Below are 20,145 nucleotides of genomic sequence, written 5' to 3'. Positions count from 1 at the left end.
TTATTTTTTTTGTTTAAATTAAATAATTGATAGATCAAAAAGATAGGTACAAAATCAAAAGAGGGGAGGTGAACATCAACCTCCTAGTTCAACTGGTAATCCATGATCAGTCAACTAGCACAATAAGTAACAGTTTCAGCGAGATTACAAAAAAGGAAATTAGATAAGCTAATCTAGAATATCATCATGATCATCAATCCATGTAGTCCATCCTAGCTCTCCTTCCATCCAAACAACTTTCTTCCGCTCAAGAATATGAGCAAAGAACTCAAGTCTATCAGAAAAAGGGCCTCTAGTATCCCGCATCTCCTTAATCAACCGCTTAAGGGCTTCTTCAAAAGCAACCCGGTCATCAATAATGCTGGCCCATTCCAGCCCATGCTTCATTTCGTAGATAAACATCGTAGTGTGCCCATCACGGAGAAATCTTTTCAGCTTGTCTTTTTCAAGTTTCATACTGCAGCACACCTGCGAGATAATCTTAAAGCGTATGAGTTTCAGTTGAAACAAAGTAAGGGATCTACCAACATCTTGGAATTTGTCCTCATTTCTACTTTTCCAAATAAACCAAAGAATATGAGAAGAGAAAATATTCCAAAAAAAGTTAGCATCCTTCTTGAGACCAGATATGTTTCCAAGAATAGTATCCAGCACAGAGACATGATCAGTTATAGATATTCAAAAAAAATTCCATATAATCCTAGCAAAATGACAAGTAAAGAAGATATGTCTTAAATTTTTAGGAAACCTACAAATAGAACAAGAGTTAGTATCACCAGCCTAATTTTAACAGGAAGTCTATCAAGAAGAAGCTGCCATTTAAAATGTAAGATTTTGGGAGGAATATGAGACTTCCAGAATCTGTCAAGAATTTTGTGCCATTCAAGAGAGTCCAAATTCATATACCAGGTGGTATTCAGGTGTGCTAAAATAGAGTGATCTTTATTAAGCACCTTATATATATCTTTGGCTTTGATTTTATGTAAGAGGGATCCATCATCCCAATGAAAATATAAAAATCTATGGGAATCCACATCACATCCAAGAGGAAGATTGAGAGGGTGACAAGCATTAGCTATCATATTATAGGTACATTTATGAGAGTCAGGAAGATTGAAATTAAGCCTAATATCCTGCCAACTGGCAAGGTTGTCATTCTCCAAAATATCAATAAAGTTCTTGATACCATGGTTGTTCCAATGTTTTGCAGAACACCCTTGAGTCATGGCAAGAGGCTTGCCATTATGGTGCAGATTCCACCAGATAGAGCGTTCACCGTGGATAGAATTATTGCTATCGAAGTTAGAATTATAAATAAAGCCCCTCACCAACTCCCAAGCCTTCCAAATAGACTTAAAAACCATGGAGCCTTGAATAGAGACAGGGAACATGCCAAAAACAAGATCAGCAAAGGGAAGGTTCTTCCAATATTTGGCCTGCTTAGGAAATCCAGATTGAATATTATTTCTAAGAAGAATTTTCCAAGGCTCATGACCATCAAGAGCCTGAAAAATCCACTTAGTAGCAAGAGAAACCCCTTGAATCCTAAGGTCTTTAAGGCCTAAACCATCAGACTTCTTATCAATGTGACACCAACTCCATCTAACAGCATGTTTCTTCCTGTTACCCTTACCATCAGACCATAGGAATCTCCTAATGGCCTTCTAAATTTCAAACAATTGGTAATTACTAAACATCCAGACAGAAGAATAGTATATACTATAGGATGACAAGATTTTTTGGCACACCTGCACTCTACCAGCAAGTGAAAGCACCCTATTATCCCACTTGTAGAATTTCTTAATAATTCTATCCTTAACCCAAATCCACGTCTTTGAGTGAAGGGGAGATGGAAAAAGGAACCCCCAAATATCTAACAATCTTATGAGGTCTGCCCCATGGGTAACCAAATTGGAGAAACCAATCTGGAGGTTCCTCTTTCCATTCAAGCATGATAGATGATATATGAGCACCTGAGATGGTTTCAAACAACTCGAGTTTTAGATTAAGATGTTGAATATTAAGAAAAGATAATTCAAGGAAGAGTGAGGTATCGTCAACAAATTGGATATTAAGAAGCTCAAAGTTGTCAGGGAGGGAAATCCCATTAACTTTAGGAGAGATATATCATCTCTAAGGATATAGTACAAGGCATTAGAAGCAATAACAAAAAGAGTGTTAGATTGTGGTGACTGATCAGGAAAGTACTGTACATACTTCATAAATAGTGGGGTTCGGGGCATCGCCCCGAAAAAAATTTTTTTTTGGAAGTAGCCGACATCGACATGGTAGCCGACATATTATGGCTGACATATGGCCGACATGTTATAACCCTAAAGCGGTTTAATACTTGTATAAAAAGGGCTTAGGGTTGGGTATTTTTGATATGTGGTGATACGAAATTGGTTCTTGCGGCGGTATTGAGCTGTAAGGGATTACGGATTGTAATCAGGTTGTAATCACTGGATTGTAATAAGATCGGACTTGCTGTTTGGTGGACGTAGCCCAGGGATTGGGTGAACCACGTTAAATCTTGGTGCCTTGTGTTCATTTCTGTGTGTTCTATTATTTTCTGTTATTGGTTATATTTGCATGTAGTTTTTATTTCTGTCCGTGGTTTATCCTAACAAGTGGTATCAGAGCCTAGTTGTTTCTCAGTTATCCTCTGCAGGAAAGTCTCACGGTTAAGTGGGAGTCTCACGGTTGAGTGGGAGCAATGGCAGATGATGGTAAGCTGAGGGTTGATAGGTTTAATGGGCAGAACTTCCAGTTATGGAAGATGCAAATGGAAGACTATTTATATCAGAAGGATTTGTGGAAGCCGTTGGAAGGAAAAGCCAAGAATCAGGGAACTATGTCAGAGGCTGAATGGGATCTTTTGGACAGAAAGGCACTTGGAAGCATTCGGTTATGCTTGGCACCATCGGTGGCATTTAATATTACAAAAGCAAAGACGACAGAAGATTTGATGAAAACCCTAGCGACACTGTATGAAAAGCCCTCCGCTTCAAATAAGGTATTTCTCATGAAGCGTTTATTTAATATGAAAATGGCAGAAGGTGGATCTGTTGCAGATCATTTAAATGAGTTTAATACTATTACTAGTCAATTATCTTCTGTGGGTATCAATTTTGATGAAGAAATTAGGGCTCTCTTGATTTTGTGTTCTTTGCCTGAAAGCTGGAATGGCTTGGTAATGGCGGTGAGTAATTCTGTTCCTGGATCTAGTACCCTAAAATATGATGATGTGATTGGTGTTATTTTAAGTGAGGAAACTCGTAGAAAATCCTCAGGTGGATCTACATCAGGAAGTGCTTTAAATGCACAAAGCAGGGGCAGAACGACTGAAAGAGGATGTAACTCTGGAAATCGTGGGAAATCAAGAGGAAAGTCAAAGGGGAGGAGGTCTCAATCGAGAGGACCAAATGATTGCTGGTACTGTGGGAAACCAGGGCACAAAAAGAAAGATTGCTGGACTCGAAAGAAAAATGAAGGAGATAAATCAGATGGAGACAAAGAGGCAAATGTGGTAAGTAACAAATCCGAAGAGGATGCTTTGCTTCTGTCTTTAGAGAGTGTTGATGATTCATGGGTTTTAGATTCTGGTGCTTCTTTTCATGCTACACCTCATAGAGGTTATTTCATTGATTATGTCCAAGGGGATTTTGGGCTTGTTTATTTGGGGGATAATGAACCCTGTCAGATTGTTGGAAAGGGAAAAATTAAGATTAAGTTGCAGAATGGGAATCATTGGCTACTACATGAGGTAAGACATGTTCCAAAACTAAGTAGAAATTTAATTTCAGTAGGGCAACTCGGTGATGAGGGTTGTGTAGTTACTTTTAATGATAAAAATTGGAAGGTTTCAAAAGGTTCCCTTGTAGTAGCAAAAGGTGTGAAAGTAGGCACCTTATATCTTTGTACAGGTCATATTGTTCCTTCTACTTTGATTGTTTCAGAGAAAAATGAATATTCAGGAACAATTACTGCAGATGAGCAGGGAGAACAAATAGCTGCTGTTGATTCTGATACAGCGCTGTGGCACAATAGACTTGGGCACATGAGTGAGAAAGGTATGAAAGTACTTCATTCAAGGAAAGTTTTACCAGGTCTAAAATGTGTGAATATGGATTTCTGTGAAAGTTGTGTGTATGGAAAACAAAAGAGAGTGAGTTTTGTAAAGACAGGGAAGGAAAACAAAAAGGAGAAATTAGAACTTGTGCATACAGATGTATGGGGACCGGCTCAGGTATCTTCCCTTGGTGGCTCTCATTATTATGTTACATTTATTGATGACGCAACTAGAAAAGTATGGGTTTATTTCCTTAAACAGAAATCTGATGTATTTCAAACTTTTAAGAAATGGAAATGCTTGGTTGAAAATGAGACTGGTAAGAAATTAAAATGTCTCAGATCTGATAATGGTGGTGAGTATTGCAGTCATGAATTTGAAGATTATTGCTCCACTAATGGTATTCGTAGACAAAAAACTGTTCCAAGGACTCCACAGGAAAATGGAGTGGCTGAACGCATGAACAGGACTATAATGGAGCGCGCAAGGAGCATGAGGTTGCATGCTGGGTTGCCCTTACACATGTGGGCGGAGGCTGTCAATACTGCAGTATATTTGATTAATAGAGGTCCCTCTACTCCTTTGGGCTGTGGTATTCCAGAGGAAGAATGGACTGGCAAGAAGGTGAGTTATTCTTTTCTCAAGACCTTCGGTTGTGAAGCTTTTGCTCATATAGACTCTGAAAATAGAACCAAGCTAGAAGCTAAATCAAAGAAATGTGTCTTTGTTGGATATGGCATTAATGAATTTGGTTATAGGCTTTGGGATTTTGAAAATCATAAAATTATAAGAAGCCGGGATGTCATATTCAATGAAAAAGTGTTGTACAAAGATCTGTTGCAGCAACATGAGAAGAAAGAAGATGATTATGTAGTGCTGGATGATACTCCAAAAGCTGATGTTCCAGCCATTCCTCATGATGTGCAACAACCGCAACAACGAATACCACATACACCAGTGAATGTTAGACGGTCAACAAGGCCAATTAGACCTCCACAAAGGTTTTCTCCCTCTTTGTATTCTATTTTACTTACTGATGCTGGTGAACCTGAAAGTTATGATGAAGCTGTGCAGGTGGATACTAAGATTCAGTGGGAGTCTGCAATGAAAGATGAAATGGACTCTTTGCTGAAAAATAAGACATGGGATTTGTGCAAGTTGCCTGCAGGTAAAAAGGTTTTACAGAATAAATGGGTTTACAGGTTGAAAGAAGAGGAAGGAGGTAAGAAAAGATTTAAGGCCAGGTTAGTTGTAAAAGGATTTGCACAGAAAAAAGGAATTGATTTTGATGAAATATTTTCTCCTGTTGTTAAAATGACTTCTATTCGTACTGTTTTAAGTCTTGTGGCTACTGAAGATTTGCATTTAGAGCAGATGGATGTTAAAACAGCCTTTCTTCATGGTGATTTGGATGAAGAAATATATATGGCTCAGCCACAGGGTTTTGAGGTCAAAGGTAAGGAGAACTTAGTGTGCAAATTGAAGAAAAGTTTATATGGCCTGAAGCAAGCACCTCGGCAATGGTATCTGAAATTTGACAGTTTTATGCATGAGCATGGATATAATAGGTGTCATTCAGATTACTGTGTTTATTTTAAGAGGTTGGATGATGACAACTACATTATTTTATGTTTATATGTTGATGATATGCTTATAGCTGGGTCTAACATGGATCATATTAAGGGGCTGAAACGCCAATTAGCACATGCATTTGCTATGAAGGATTTGGGGGCAGCAAAACAAATTCTTGGTATGAAGATTTGCAGAGATAGGAAGAACAGAACATTGACGCTATCTCAAGCTGATTATGTTGAGAAGGTGTTGCAACGTTTCTCTATGGAGAATGCTAAAGCTGTCAGCACACCTTTACCTGGTCATTTGAAATTGACTAAGGAGATGTGTCCCAAGACACAGGAAGAGGAGGATAAGATGTCCAAGGTACCCTATGCTTCAGCTGTAGGAAGTTTGATGTATGCTATGGTATGCACTAGGCCAGATATTGCACATGCAGTGGGAGTCGTTAGCAGGTATATGAGTCATCCAGGTTTTGAGCATTGGAATGCTGTCAAGTGGATTCTCAGATATTTGAGAGGAACATCCAATAAGTGTTTACACTTTGGGGGCTCTACTACTGATTTACAGGGCTATGTTGACTCAGATTTGGCTGGGGATATTGATACCAGGCGGAGTACTACAGGTTATGTCTTTACTGTTGGTGGGGCAGCCGTGAGCTGGGTTTCTAGGCTACAAAAGATTAACGCTCTCTCCACTACAGAGGCAGAGTATGTTGCTGCTACAGAGGCCGCCAAAGAGATGATATGGCTTCAGTTCTTCTTGGAAGAATTGGGACATCCTCAGAAGGATAATTTTTTGTTCACAGATAGTCAGAGTGCCATTCATCTTGCTAAGAATTCAGCTCTGCATTCTAAGACCAAACACATACAGTTGCGGTACCATTTCATTCGGTCTGTTTTGGAGGATGGACAGTTAAAGCTGGAGAAGATACATACCAATGAAAATCCAGCAGATATGTTGACAAAGGTTGTCACAAGGGAGAAGTTGAACTCCTCTTCAGCTTCAGTTGGTCTTTTAGACCAAATGTGAATAAAAGAACAGCAGAGTCCAGGGTGGTTTGATCCAGTGGGAGCCCCATGCGGTAGTTGTATTGCTACAGGATCAGTCTCCAAGTGGGAGATTGTTGTTTAGTGTGGAGCCTGATCAGTCCCCAAGTGGGAGATTGTTAGATTGTGGTGACTGATCAGGAAAGTACTGTACATACTTCATAAATAGTGGGGTTCGGGGCATCGCCCCGAAAAAAATTTTTTTTTGGAAGTAGCCGACATCGACATGGTAGCCGACATATTATGGCTGACATATGGCCGACATGTTATAACCCTAAAGCGGTTTAATACTTGTATAAAAAGGGCTTAGGGTTGGGTATTTTTGATATGTGGTGATACGAAATTGGTTCTTGCGGCGGTATTGAGCTGTAAGGGATTACGGATTGTAATCAGGTTGTAATCACTGGATTGTAATAAGATCGGACTTGCTGTTTGGTGGACGTAGCCCAGGGATTGGGTGAACCACGTTAAATCTTGGTGCCTTGTGTTCATTTCTGTGTGTTCTATTATTTTCTGTTATTGGTTATATTTGCATGTAGTTTTTATTTCTGTCCGTGGTTTATCCTAACAAAGAGTAGGAGCAAGAGGACATCCCTATCAAATGGATCAGGATAGGGCTATAGGATTAGATAAAAAACCATTGATTTCAATTCTAGCAGAGGAATCCTTAAGCAACACTTGAATATATCTAAAAAATTCATCAGGGAATCCAAAGGCCTGAAGAATAGAAAGGATGAAATCCAATTCGACCCGATCATAAGCTTTATCAAAATCTAAAAGAAACATGGCAGAATTCTAAATCGAGGACTTAGCCCACTCCAGTGACTCCCAGCTGGTGACAAGGTTTTCTAAAATATATCGTCCCTTGATGAAACCAGTCTAGGTGGAACAAATGAAGTTGGGCAGAATATTAACAAGCCGAGAGGCCAAGGCTTTGGCCAGAATTTTGTATGAAACGTTCAACAAAGTAATTGGCTGCCAATTCTTGATGAGAGATTTGTCTCCATCTTTAGGGATGAGCTTACTAATCCCCATATTGATAGAATTACCAAGAGTGCCACGATCATAAGCTTCTGAATATAAATCAAATAGATCCTTGGTAATCCAATCAATATTGGATTTGTAAAATTTAGCAGGGAGGCCATCCGGCCCAGGTGCTTTTTCCTTTTTAAGAGCAGATATAGCATCAGAGATCTCCTGAACTAATATCCTAGCCCTAAGTATGGAAACATCACCCTCAACAATTTTTTTAAGAATGAGCTCCTTGCATTTATTCCTAAGATCTTTGGCATTACTACTGTCTTTAGAATTGAAAAGAGCTTTGTAAAACTCCTCAAAGGCAGCAACAATGTCATTGATATCAGTAAGCTCCTGATTATCCATAACAATTCTATCAATTTTCTCTTTACTCTATTTTTGCTTAAGGTAATTAAAGAAGAATTTGGAGCCTTTATCCCCACATTTCAACCATTGTTGACGGCTTCTGACAGAGGCTCCAATGGTTTTAATATGTTGATGCATCCTCAGAGAATCTCTGGCAGCAGAAACATGTTCAATATGAGATAAAGAGGAGGGATTAGCTTGGACATCTAATTCAACAGATTGAAGGTAATCATTCAAATCATTTTCCACTCTTCTGTAATTTTTAGCCTTTCTTTGACCTAAGGTTTGAATATATTTGTTTTCACATGCATGTATAAGTTTAGTTACAACATGTGTTTCTCTCAATTATTTCTGTGTTTTTCCAATAAAGTTTGCAACCAAATTATTTTAGTATAAGAAGAATATTTAACTTTATTTAGGAAATTCATAATAATCAGATGGTTCTAATGACAAATTTAAAGTTGAAACCCTAGATGTTCAATTTGTTGTTTTCTTCCAATTTTCTATAATTGAATTTTCCCTATATTAGAAAGGGTTTTAAAATAATACAATCATAATAATTTTTAAATTTTTTTCTGCAATTTCTACAACATATTTCTTTATTTAGAATCAATAAAATAAATTAATAAGCATTAGGAAAGCACTAAAGAAGACAGGAAGTACATAGATCATTCTATAAAATTCTATAATGTGTTTTTCAAAGCTACCTCAAAACCACAGCCAAAATTTGAAACAATATGTGAACACATGCAAATCCAAACCTTCTGAAACTTTCAACAATTCTTTTGATCCAATTCTAAATTTTGCTCCCCAAAACATGTGTGTCTCTCAAATGAACTACAAATCATCTAAGAAAGAATCATAACCCTAAATAGGATTTCTAATCGTCAATTACTAAAAGTTTTTAACTTTATTAAATAATAATTACTTTAATTATTTAATCATTTCATGCACACTTAAAGAAATTTTTAATTAAAATAGTTTTTATTTTCTTTTCCTCCACTTCATTAATTAGTGCAAGCACTATTTAAAAATTAGTTTATTATTTAAATTAATAATAATAATTAAATCTCATTATTAAAATGCAACTCTAATTTAATTATTATTAAATAAATAATTATAATAAAATAATATTAAATCTTTAATCTTTTAATATTTTAATTCTCTTTTTATCCAACTTCTTAAATTAGATTTCTAAATTAAATCTTTTAAACTGAAGCACGTATTTAATTAATTTCTAATTAATTAAATATCATTGTATTTTTAATTTCAATTTTTATTCAAATAATATTAAATAATTCTCAATATTAAATGATTAACCCAATTATTATAATTAAATTATTTCCTAAATAAATCACATAGCCAAATCTGCACAAAAGCAACATTACCAAAACTCAAAACTAAACAACACATGCAAAGATAAACTCATGGGTTTTAAAAGGGTGGAAAGTCATATACGTATCCTCCTTCTAAGGACAAGTAATTAGGTTATGGTTGGATTTGGACCTGAACATTATCTTCCCATTCTTCCATTGAGTTATTGTGCTAAGGCACACTCATCCTTGCAATTCAGGGAAGTCAATGTCTAGTACCTGCAAATATGTATAAAAGACAAGCATGTCCATGTGCATATATATCTAAGCTAAATAGACAATGATGTGGAGTGGTACATCGTGTAGATCTTGACTAGCACGTGACTACGACTCCCTCAACCATATCAAGGATGTCAAACATAAATGTAAAATAGACACACACACACCATACACATGCAAGTACGGGTTAAGTATAATAGTAAACCCTAAATATAAATAACATCATATTCTAACATGAATATCTCATCAGCATGAGGACACAATAAGCATCTTTCTAAGACACACCATATGGAATCATCATAAAAGTAATTTCATTAACTAACTAAGAGCATTTAAAGTATCATCACTGCAAGTAGGAAACTGTTACAACCTAACTTAATTAATTACTCAACATATCAAAGTATTGCATTTCAAATATCAAATAACGGCTAACACATCTATAGAAGAGTCATATAGAAATTTAACAACTAAGTCCACAATGATAGAAAAGGAGGGGTATTGCAAGCCTCCTTGAATATTTGGTTGTTATGACAAACAAGACAATCACCTACTTCAAGGATATTCTAAACAATTGGGAATCCTTTAGCCTTTCAACTTAATCAACTTCTTTGAACAATATTCCTAAACTCATCACTAGGGATCACAACACAATACTAAACAAGAAATTCTCTAAAGAAGAGATTAAGGCTGCCCTAGATAAGGCCCCTGGATTGGATGGTTTCTAAGCTGGTATCTTTCAAAAGTGTTGGCATTTTCTTGGAGATGAGATATGAGAGGCTCTTCAAGGTATCTTGAACTTAGGTAATCTCCTCAAGGAGATCAATCATACCTTCCTTATCCTCATTCCAAAGAAAAAGGAAGCAATGCACCCAAGTGAGTTTAGGCTTATTGCATTATACAATACCGTATACAAGATTCTTACTATAGCCCTAGCCAACTAGCTTAAAGTAGTTCTCTCTATCATCATCTTGTATGAACAGATAGGTTTCATCCTACGTCAGTCTATAATGGATGGTATTATCATTATCTAGGAACTCATCCACTCGATTCAAAAAATATAAAACCCTTTGTATGTTAGTTAAACTTGACATCCAGAAAAGCATATGACAAAGTTAATTGGAGATTCCTCTTCAAATGCATGGAGGCATTAATTTTAGGCAATGAATTTGCCTCATTTTCAGTTGCATCTCCTCTCCCAAAATCTCTGTCATATTCAATGGAGCACTAGAAGGTTTCTTTGATATCTCTAGAGGCCTTAGGCAAGGAGACCCTATATCTCCTTTCTTATATGTTATTCAGAAGAAAAACCAAAGCTTCCCAAGATCAAGGTCTCATTTAGGGTAACAAAGTCACGAAGGGTAATCCTAATATTACTCACCAACAGTTTGATGAAGATACTATCTTGTCAACCCCATGCTTTATCAAAGAAGCATCTTCCCTTAAATCCAATCTTGTTTTATATATAAAAGCCTCAAGTCAACTTGTCAATGCTGACAAATCAAATATTTGCAATATTCTAGGATTCGAAACAAGGACATTCGCCTTTCCTGCCCTGCTAGGGTTATTTTAGACCAAAATATTGATAATGAAATTTTTACTACAGTAGAGGAGTTCTCTGCCCTAACTGCTATTTTCTAATTCCAAGGTTTTTGGCCCTCTCTTTCTGTTCTTCATGCATGGATCTCTTGGGAACCAATCTTAGACAATGGCATTTAAATCTTCCCGATTGCTAAAAGTTTCTTCATTGTCAAATTTACATCTGCTGAGGACAGGAAGTCTATTCTATCTGGTTCTTTCTCATGGCAAGGTCATTTCCCTCTCATGGCCAAACCGTGGCATATGGACTTTGACCCGCTGACGGAGTCCTTCAACAAGGTTCCTATTTGGGTTAGGCTTCTGAATCTCCATATGCATCTCTGGATTGACTCTATTTTGGAATCTGTGGGGAATGCTATTGGAAATTTTTTGTTTGTGGACTCGACTACTTTTGATATTCTCCATTCAACATGTGCACGAATTCTTGTTGAGTTGGATGTCTCAAAGGGCCTCCCTGAGCATATCTGCTTGGCCTCTTCGCGAGGCTCCTAGACTCAAATATTGGATTATGAAGGTATCCCCTTCCGCTGCATGAAGTGTCATATGACTGGTCACTTGGTTGCTCATTGCTTTTCTGTGAAGAATAAGCTGAGGCGTCCTCCTTCCTAATGGCATGCGGCCTCCTCCGAGCACTATACGGTGCACAAGTCTGATCCTGAGGATGGCTCTTCCCCTATGGCTGGTTCTCCTCCAGCTGATGCTTCTTTAGGGAAATTGGATGTTGTGGATGTCCAGCTTTTGGGTCTGGATCTTGTCCCTTCTCCTGTCCCTGATTTGGTTGTTTTTCTTGGTCTTGGTGGGGGCCTGTCTTCTTCAGTTCCTCCCAAGGAGATTGATCTATTGGGTGCTTTTGCTTCCATTGGCCTCCTCTCTACTTCTTTTGGGGATTGGCTTGGTGAGGCAGCAAGAGTGGAGGAGGGATGGATTGCAGTAAAAAGAAAGAAATCTAAGCCTTCTCTTCCTCCACTAGATTTGATTCTCAAGTCGAGCAAGGGAGTCTCTAAATCAAAGGGAAAATTGTGAGCTCCCTTGATGTGCCTGGGTTTAGGTGATGGAGCCCATTGTTGGATTCTTTGGCTCCTTTTTGTTGGTGATAGGTTTTGTCACCATGGTTACGTCCTTTCTTGGAGGGTAACCGGTTCCATCTTTGGTTCTGTGCTTATTGAAAATCCTAAGCTTTGTACAAGATTTCAGGCACCCTTCAAAACCTATTTTCCTTAATCAAAAACAAGGACATTCGCCTGTAAATATTTGAGCATGCCTCTAGATAAAGGGAACAAGCCCACTAACTTATGGGACCAAACTATTTTGAAATTGGATCAAAAAAATGGACGATTGGAAATCCAAATGGCTTTCTAATCCAAGTCAATTAACCATGATCAAATCAGTGTTGGTAGCCTTTCCCTCATACCAAATGCCTTTCTTTCCCTTAGCATCCAAAGCTAAAAATGATCTTGAAAAGGAGATCAAAACCTTCTTTTGGTAGAGTGTGTCACAGCAAAAGAGGTTGCTCTCATTAGATAGGATAGCATCTGTAAACAGTTCAAGAATGGGGGCCTTGTTGTTAAGAAGCTCATGTGGCAAAGCATAGCCTTCATAGTTAAATTGGTCTAGAGGCTTTTTAAGGAATGAAATAGGAAGTGGGCTAAGAACATTTTCCAAAAATATTTAAATCTAGATAGGTCTCTTTGTATGTTTAGAACAAACTTCCCCCCTAGGGGAACTAGATTTTGGAACTTTATGTTAGATAATAGACCTCTTATCACTAAATATCTATTTTGGGATGTAGGCAATGGGCAATCTACTTTGTTTTGGGAAGATTCCTAGGGTGGCTACCCTCCACTCTTAACCCTTATCTCCCCCAATATCTCCAATACATTCAAATCCATTTGGGGTGACTCCCTTAGAAATTACATCACCTTTTTAGATATCAATCCCCATTTAGGATGGGAGTGAAAACCATTGGACAATATCCCCATCTCCCTTGCAGAAAAAATCGAGTTGATTTTCATCTTAAAGGAGTCATAGATATTCCCCAAAACTAAGGAAGACTCTCCTATTTTGACTAGTACTAAATCTGGACAATATAGTGTTAAGGATGGATACAAAGCAATATCATCTCAAATGCAATCGAACCACATTGACCTCCCCTTGGATTTATGTTGGAACAAGTCTTGCCTCCCAAAGGCAAGAATGTGTCTTTGGGTTGCAACTCAAAAGAGGATCCTTATTGCAGATTGGCTTTGAAGGTCCATCTCGTTGTATCTTTTGTAACAGCTGTGAAGAATCAATGGATCATCTCTTATTACAATGCCCCTATGCTCAACAATGTTAGTTATGACTTTGTAACAAACTTCAATTTCACTTGGCTTTTTTGAATAACCTTTTAAATCACATACAAGCTTGGCCATCCAAATCTAACAAGAACACATATGATGCACTTTCGAAATTGGCTTTCAGTAATCTTAATTTGTAAATTGTGAAAAGAGCATAATCAAAGAATCTTTCAAGAGTCAGAGATTAGTATTACCTTTTTGTGTAACAAAATTGAGGCCAGTATTGCTGAAAATATTAACAATAAATTGTGTTCTTGTACTCACCATGAGGGCTTCTTTTCGGAATGGGACTGTCAAATGAAAAAGGATTGGTATGATTTGATCACCCCTCACTATGTCGATCAGGGAGCGTCCAAATCCAAAAAAAAAAAAATGTCCAGAGTGTGTATGGACTTTACCCCCTCTAGCATGGCATAAACTCAATTTTGATGGAGCTTCAAGAGGTAGCTTGGGCCAAGCAGTTATAGGTTGCATTATACATTATTGGAATGGCAAGGTTTGTGGAGAACTCACCAAACACATTGGAATTACTACTAACAATGTGGCGGAGATTGATTCTCTGGTAGAAGATTTGTTGGCATGTAGACAATTTAATATTGATAACTTAAGCATAGAAGGTGACTCTAAGATAATTCTAAATTCTCTTAGGAATAAATCCACTCCAAATTGATCCCTTAATGATTGGATAGAGCATTAGCCATATTAAATCGCTTTTCCCTCTATGCAATTGTTCACATTTATAGAGTAGGAAATTCTAAAGCGAACTCCTTGGCTAATATGGATGTCGATGGCACCCAAATCAATCATCCCCCCTAACCTTTTGAAATTCATGAGCTCATGCTACATTTCATAATCATTGGGCTAATTAGTGTTTGTTCCCAGATGTTTCATTTATAATTAGCCATTCGTAGCCCAAAATGTATTCCATGTATGGACACTCATTTTCTAGCTTTATTGTGAGACTTTCTTTAGACATATGTAGACAAGGATGATGCTTTTCTATAATTTATGTCTCTATTTGTGGTTTGAGTCGTCCTACTTAAGCAGCTAATTTGACTTCCTCCTGATTCTCCCTCGTCTCAATTAAAAGTTGATAATGACTCTCCACAAGATCAAGGAACTATAAAGGCTCCAAAGTTCCCACTGGCACTTAGGACCAAATCCCCTAATTGGCCTTCTCCATAATTTTTTAATAACTTTGTTTATATAAGATCTTTGATTTATAATCCTTCTCCCATTATAGATTTATATGGAGCAAGGGTTTCATTTTGATTGGGGAATGATTGTTGGTAGTTCTTGTTGGTTTCCCATCTTGGGATTGTTTTTAGGTGGATGCCATTGATTTTAGTAGAAGAATTATTAATTTTGGCTAAACTGTGGTTCTTATTGAAGTTTTGTCTTTTCATTAAGGACCTTAACTATTTGTTAGAATAATGAATTATCTCTAGATATGGGATTAACCCTCTCCCCACTTATTTTCATTTATCCTTTCCCTTTGGATCTTCATTTACACGATTCTACAACTATTAATTTTAGTCTTAGTTCATGTGAGCATATTTCATTTATATGATCTAGGTGTTGCTTAACCTCTAACATATAAATTTTTAGATACTATGTTTCCAAATATCATTGTAGCCTCTATTTTTGGTTCATTCCTCAATGGTTGCAGGATGGTGCTAAGTTTGGTTTTTACAAATCTCTCCCATGCAGTTTCTTTAAGATAAATATGGTTTCTTATCTAATCTTTATGTATTAAAGTTTGTTGGCTCCTCCTAACACTTGCTACCCAAAAATGTATTGGCTGGTTTCTTTGTTTTTTTTATCGTCATGGCTTCTGGACAAATACTTCTCTTCCCATCTAGGGTTCAACAGAACAAATCTCCTTCATTCAATGTATATTGTCTTGAATCTGTTGTATCTACATCTTGTAAGGGTAGGTTTGCCTACCCAAGACCTCCATTTTTTAGGCATGTGTATCAAGTGTAATGTCACCTTTGGCCACTAGTTTGGCTTCTGTAGTTCTGGGGGTATGCCTTCCAAACATTTGTTAATGGAAGTTCATCATTCCACCTATCCCTTGTATACAGGACATGGTCTTGGGCTAAACCGGAAGTTTTCTTTCCTATTCTTTTTCCCTAGTGCCCACTCTTTTAACAAAGTAAATAATTGTAAATATTTCTAAATTTAGAAAAATTGGCGATTGCATTTTACTAATAAAAAAAATATTTATATATAATACATTTATTAAAAATTTAAATAATATAAAATAAATATATACATTTTTATAAAAAGTTAAAATGTACTCTTATAAAAGTTGAATTTATTTTTGTATTGAGTTATTATTTTAGAAAATTTAAATAAAATTAAATTAAATATCTAAAATAAAATTAATTTGTATAAAATGTAGTATTATTAGCTATAAGAAACTTTTAAAATAGTTAAAATATAAAATAAAAACTTGCATAATAGAAGTCATTGCAGAAGTCAAGTCAATCTACTATCAAGCATGGATTTATTCAATGTGTACATGGGCATACATTCGAAGAGCATTCAGCCATATCAATTGATATGGCTTGGTAGCTATATATCTGGGAGGAGGGGGTGATGGAGTCTCAAACCAGATAAACATCACATTAATGTTTATCAAAATGCCACTAGCAATTTAGTACATAGATCATGAAATCATTGTATAACCACTTGTCCTACACAAGCCGAGACATACCCTATAATAAATGGTAGTGCCAAGTACCAAAAGCACCATATCTATAATGGAATCTATGTTTTGCAACAATTACAATTTCATTGCAATGAGGTTTGTTCTCCTCAGCCAGCTTCTATAAATAGCATACAGGGGCATACAATGCAAACAAGGCAATATGCATATTTATAATTTATCTTTTGTGTATCAAATACAAGTGCCACTAAGATTATTTTTCAACTGTCTTAGAAAGAGAGAAAAATTCAAATGATAACTTCTTGTGTTAAAGAATATTTCTTTGTCTTAGAATGAGAAAAATTCAAATGATAACTTCTTGTGTTAAAATGAATGCAATGAATGAGTTCAAACATGAAGATATAGCAATACTTCACACAAATTTCTGTTTAGTCGCTCTCAATTATGAAGAATATAGACAACAGTCAACCAACTAATTTTATAATTTTAAATTAACAAGGACGTCAATGGCTAAGGAGCAGCATACTATGACTTTTTTTCCCTAGAACATGAAAGGTGCATAGCCAAAATGACGACGTGTATTAAAATATAATGTGGTATATAAGCAAATAGAACAATGTTGAAGAACTATGAGAGGTTCAAGGGAAAGGTAGATATTGTGGAACATTGAATAAAACCTTGCATAAAATTACATCATTTGCCAATATATTCATGTAAAAAGGACACTCCACAAAAGACAGGTCCAATACTAAATAAAAATTGGAATGAGTGAGAATTTGGCAAATTTAATATAAGGTAAGTAGCATATACTGAGAACTATAAATAATATGTTTTCTATAATATAAGGTAAGTGGCATATACTTGGGACAGCTTTAGTTTACTCTCATTGTCATGAGTTTGCAGCCTTCACAAATGAAATAAGTAGTGTCGAGGAGTCTACAAGTGTTGGGTACGAAGTTATCTGCTTGTAAAAGTTGAAGACATGACAACACTGCTGATTGTTATAACAGAAGTGATATATCTCTTCATCCTCAAGTTAATGTAGCCCATAATTATAGGAAAGACAATGGTATGGGGTCACTTAATATTGGCATTCAAGTTTGGACGGATGGTAATGAAACATGAGTTGATGATGCAACCAGTAAGAGGGAAAATTTTGTGCATCATAGCATAGATGTAAAAAGGAATCAAAGCATGTGTAATGACTTGCTTCACAACACCCGTTCTTATGTTGTTATTATGAGAGTAGTGCAACGGCATGAGGTCTTCACTGATGGGGCAATCTAATAGCATGTGTGTTCATATTGGGGGGTTTAAAATGGGCAAACAAGGGGGCAATATATTAGCTAAATACTTTTTAGGGGGGCAAGGAGTGGGGGTTTATATAGGAAAATGGGTGTGGGTGGTATTGGAGGGGGGTGATATAAAAGGAGTCTGGGGCAATATATTTTAAAATTTGGTTGTTTTAGTATACCATGAGCACACATGCTATGATTCAAGTTCATTGTGTGAAGTCCCCATGCACAACGGATTGGCAAATCAGTTTTCCTATAGTTGATATGGGATCCAGACATTTGGTTTCGAGATGCAGGTGTAGATTTCTTGACGGCAAGCCATCTCCAGAGAGGGAGGAATGTAATATATCCTTTTTTGATAGCATGTCAATAAATAAATAAAGACTAATTTTAGTGCAGTATCTTTTCCCCCCATAAGCTACAACATTAAGTTAATAAAGGGTGTTAAGTGTTTAGTTAAATAAAAAGAGGACAAAGATAGAGTTATTGCTAATATGAATTATATTATTCATTGATAATTATTAAAAAGGGGCCAACTTCAGTTATGACTGAAGTCTTTCTTAGGACATGAGGGTGAATTATTAAATGTAACATAAATATTATTATTTGCCCAAGTTGCTAAATATAAAATTAGAAGAAGGAAATATATAGCTTTTTGTTTATGAAAGGCTCAATTGGGATTTGGGGTCTCATTTTATTATGATATGTTGATTTGATACTAGATACTTTCTCCATTATTTCCGGTTTGACAGTAGCAGCCACATATGAGGACGGAAACCCTTGGATATTTGTAGGTTGTATGAAAACCCAACACTACTTGAGGGGTGGGCTGGCTCAGAGTTCATCATTTGCATCGATTTAAATAGGCTTTGGAGGGAAATTTATGCATGGTCTGTCATTGTAACATCAGTATATTTGATGTAACAGCAGTGCATGTTTTATATCAGACTCATTCTCAATAATTTTTTGTTTGTAATTGCTTATTTCCTTGGAAATCTATTTTGTTTCCTTTGCCTGTTATTTTGCAATGAAATGTAGAAACGCATGGCAAAATTTGAAAGCTCAAATCAAATTTGAAACAATATCCTAGTTCGGGATATTTCACTCTTTCACCACCACTTGCTAGTCACCCTCAATATCTTTGAATCCTCTTCCTGGTTCTGATACCACAACAATGGGGATAAGCCATCTGAACCATTGTGGCTTCTCACATACTTTCAGCACCCACATGGCTTCTTCCCTAGAGCCAAGCTACAATGCCCACACAGGCATCGTGGATGCAATGTCAATATTTGACCTATATCGCTGCTCAGAATTTAGGTGTTCACCAAGAAGCATATTAATAATCTGCCCAAATCAAGGACTATTAATGAGAAAAATGTTCTTCAATCTCTTTGTGGTAATCTTCTTCAAAAAGCGTCGTTGTCTTGCGCTTTGCAGGGTGAAATTTTCTCGGGTTACTACACTGTGTCCAATACTTTGATCTACAAAAGCCAAATGATGACAATACGTAGATGCAAATAAAGGCTACCTCACCACCTTACATGCATTACTTAGCTTCCTTTAGACTGTTTGCTAGAATCAGTACCAAAGTACTTCAAGTGACATGTGTCTGCCTCGAGTGGGGGAGCCAATCACTGAATACATTTTTTAATAAACTTGCCTCTGATGTCCCACACAGATGCATCATTCCAAGCTTTAATAAAAACAAATGCCTTCAAATTGGTCTAGTAATGGTGACCCAATATTAAACATTTGAACTTCATGCTCACACTCGAACAGCCTTTTTGTACTTGAAATCCCGCTACCTAATGGATTCAATAGTTCATACTAAATATTAAGCCTCATTAATTAAATTGATTTTCAACTATCCAAGGACCTGTTTCTAACTCATTACCATTTACTTCTTCGAAATCCATCAATTCATACCTCGGCAAGTCTTTCAAAGGCAAAGCAATTTTGGACATGTGTCTGCAATCTTGTTTCCTCCACGTTTTACATGAGCAATCTCAAAATCTGTAAAGGTTCCTATTAAGGAAATAATCTTCTTTATATGCCTGTTCAGATGCTACACTCCAATTTCTTTCTTTTATGATTGCATTCACAATGATCAGATAGCCACTCTCTCAATGTAGTCTCTCCGCAGTCAAACTTTTGGCTGCCTTTACTACACGGAGGGCCACCGGAACTTTTGCTTCGTTGTTTGTTCCATCTCAAAGACCTTTTGCTCCAATCAACAAAATATTTCCTTTGAAATCTCTCGCCACAAAACCTGCTCTTGATGGTCCTGAATTACCTTTCAAAGCAACATCGAAGTTCAGTTTGACCCAACTCTGCTCTGGAGCTTCTCAGTCCTCTTTCAAGTCCCCCTGATTACGTGTATTAACCCAGCCCTGCCCATTAACTGGTCATTGCAAGATGTATCTTCTATAGAACTTTTCATCGTATTCCCATCAGTAGAAACTGTTATTCAGACAGCTATAACCTATCCTAAAATATTGTCCAAGGGTCACATCCATTTTTTCTCATGCATGAGAACAATCAATCCCTTCAGACTACTATAATATGCTACATTG

The sequence above is a fragment of the Cupressus sempervirens genome, chromosome 11, assembly GCF_028749045.1.
Source record: "Cupressus sempervirens isolate cs-2001-9-10 chromosome 11, ASM2874904v1, whole genome shotgun sequence".
Classification (NCBI taxonomy): domain Eukaryota; kingdom Viridiplantae; phylum Streptophyta; class Pinopsida; order Cupressales; family Cupressaceae; genus Cupressus; species Cupressus sempervirens.
This window is presented reverse-complemented; position numbering follows the sequence as displayed.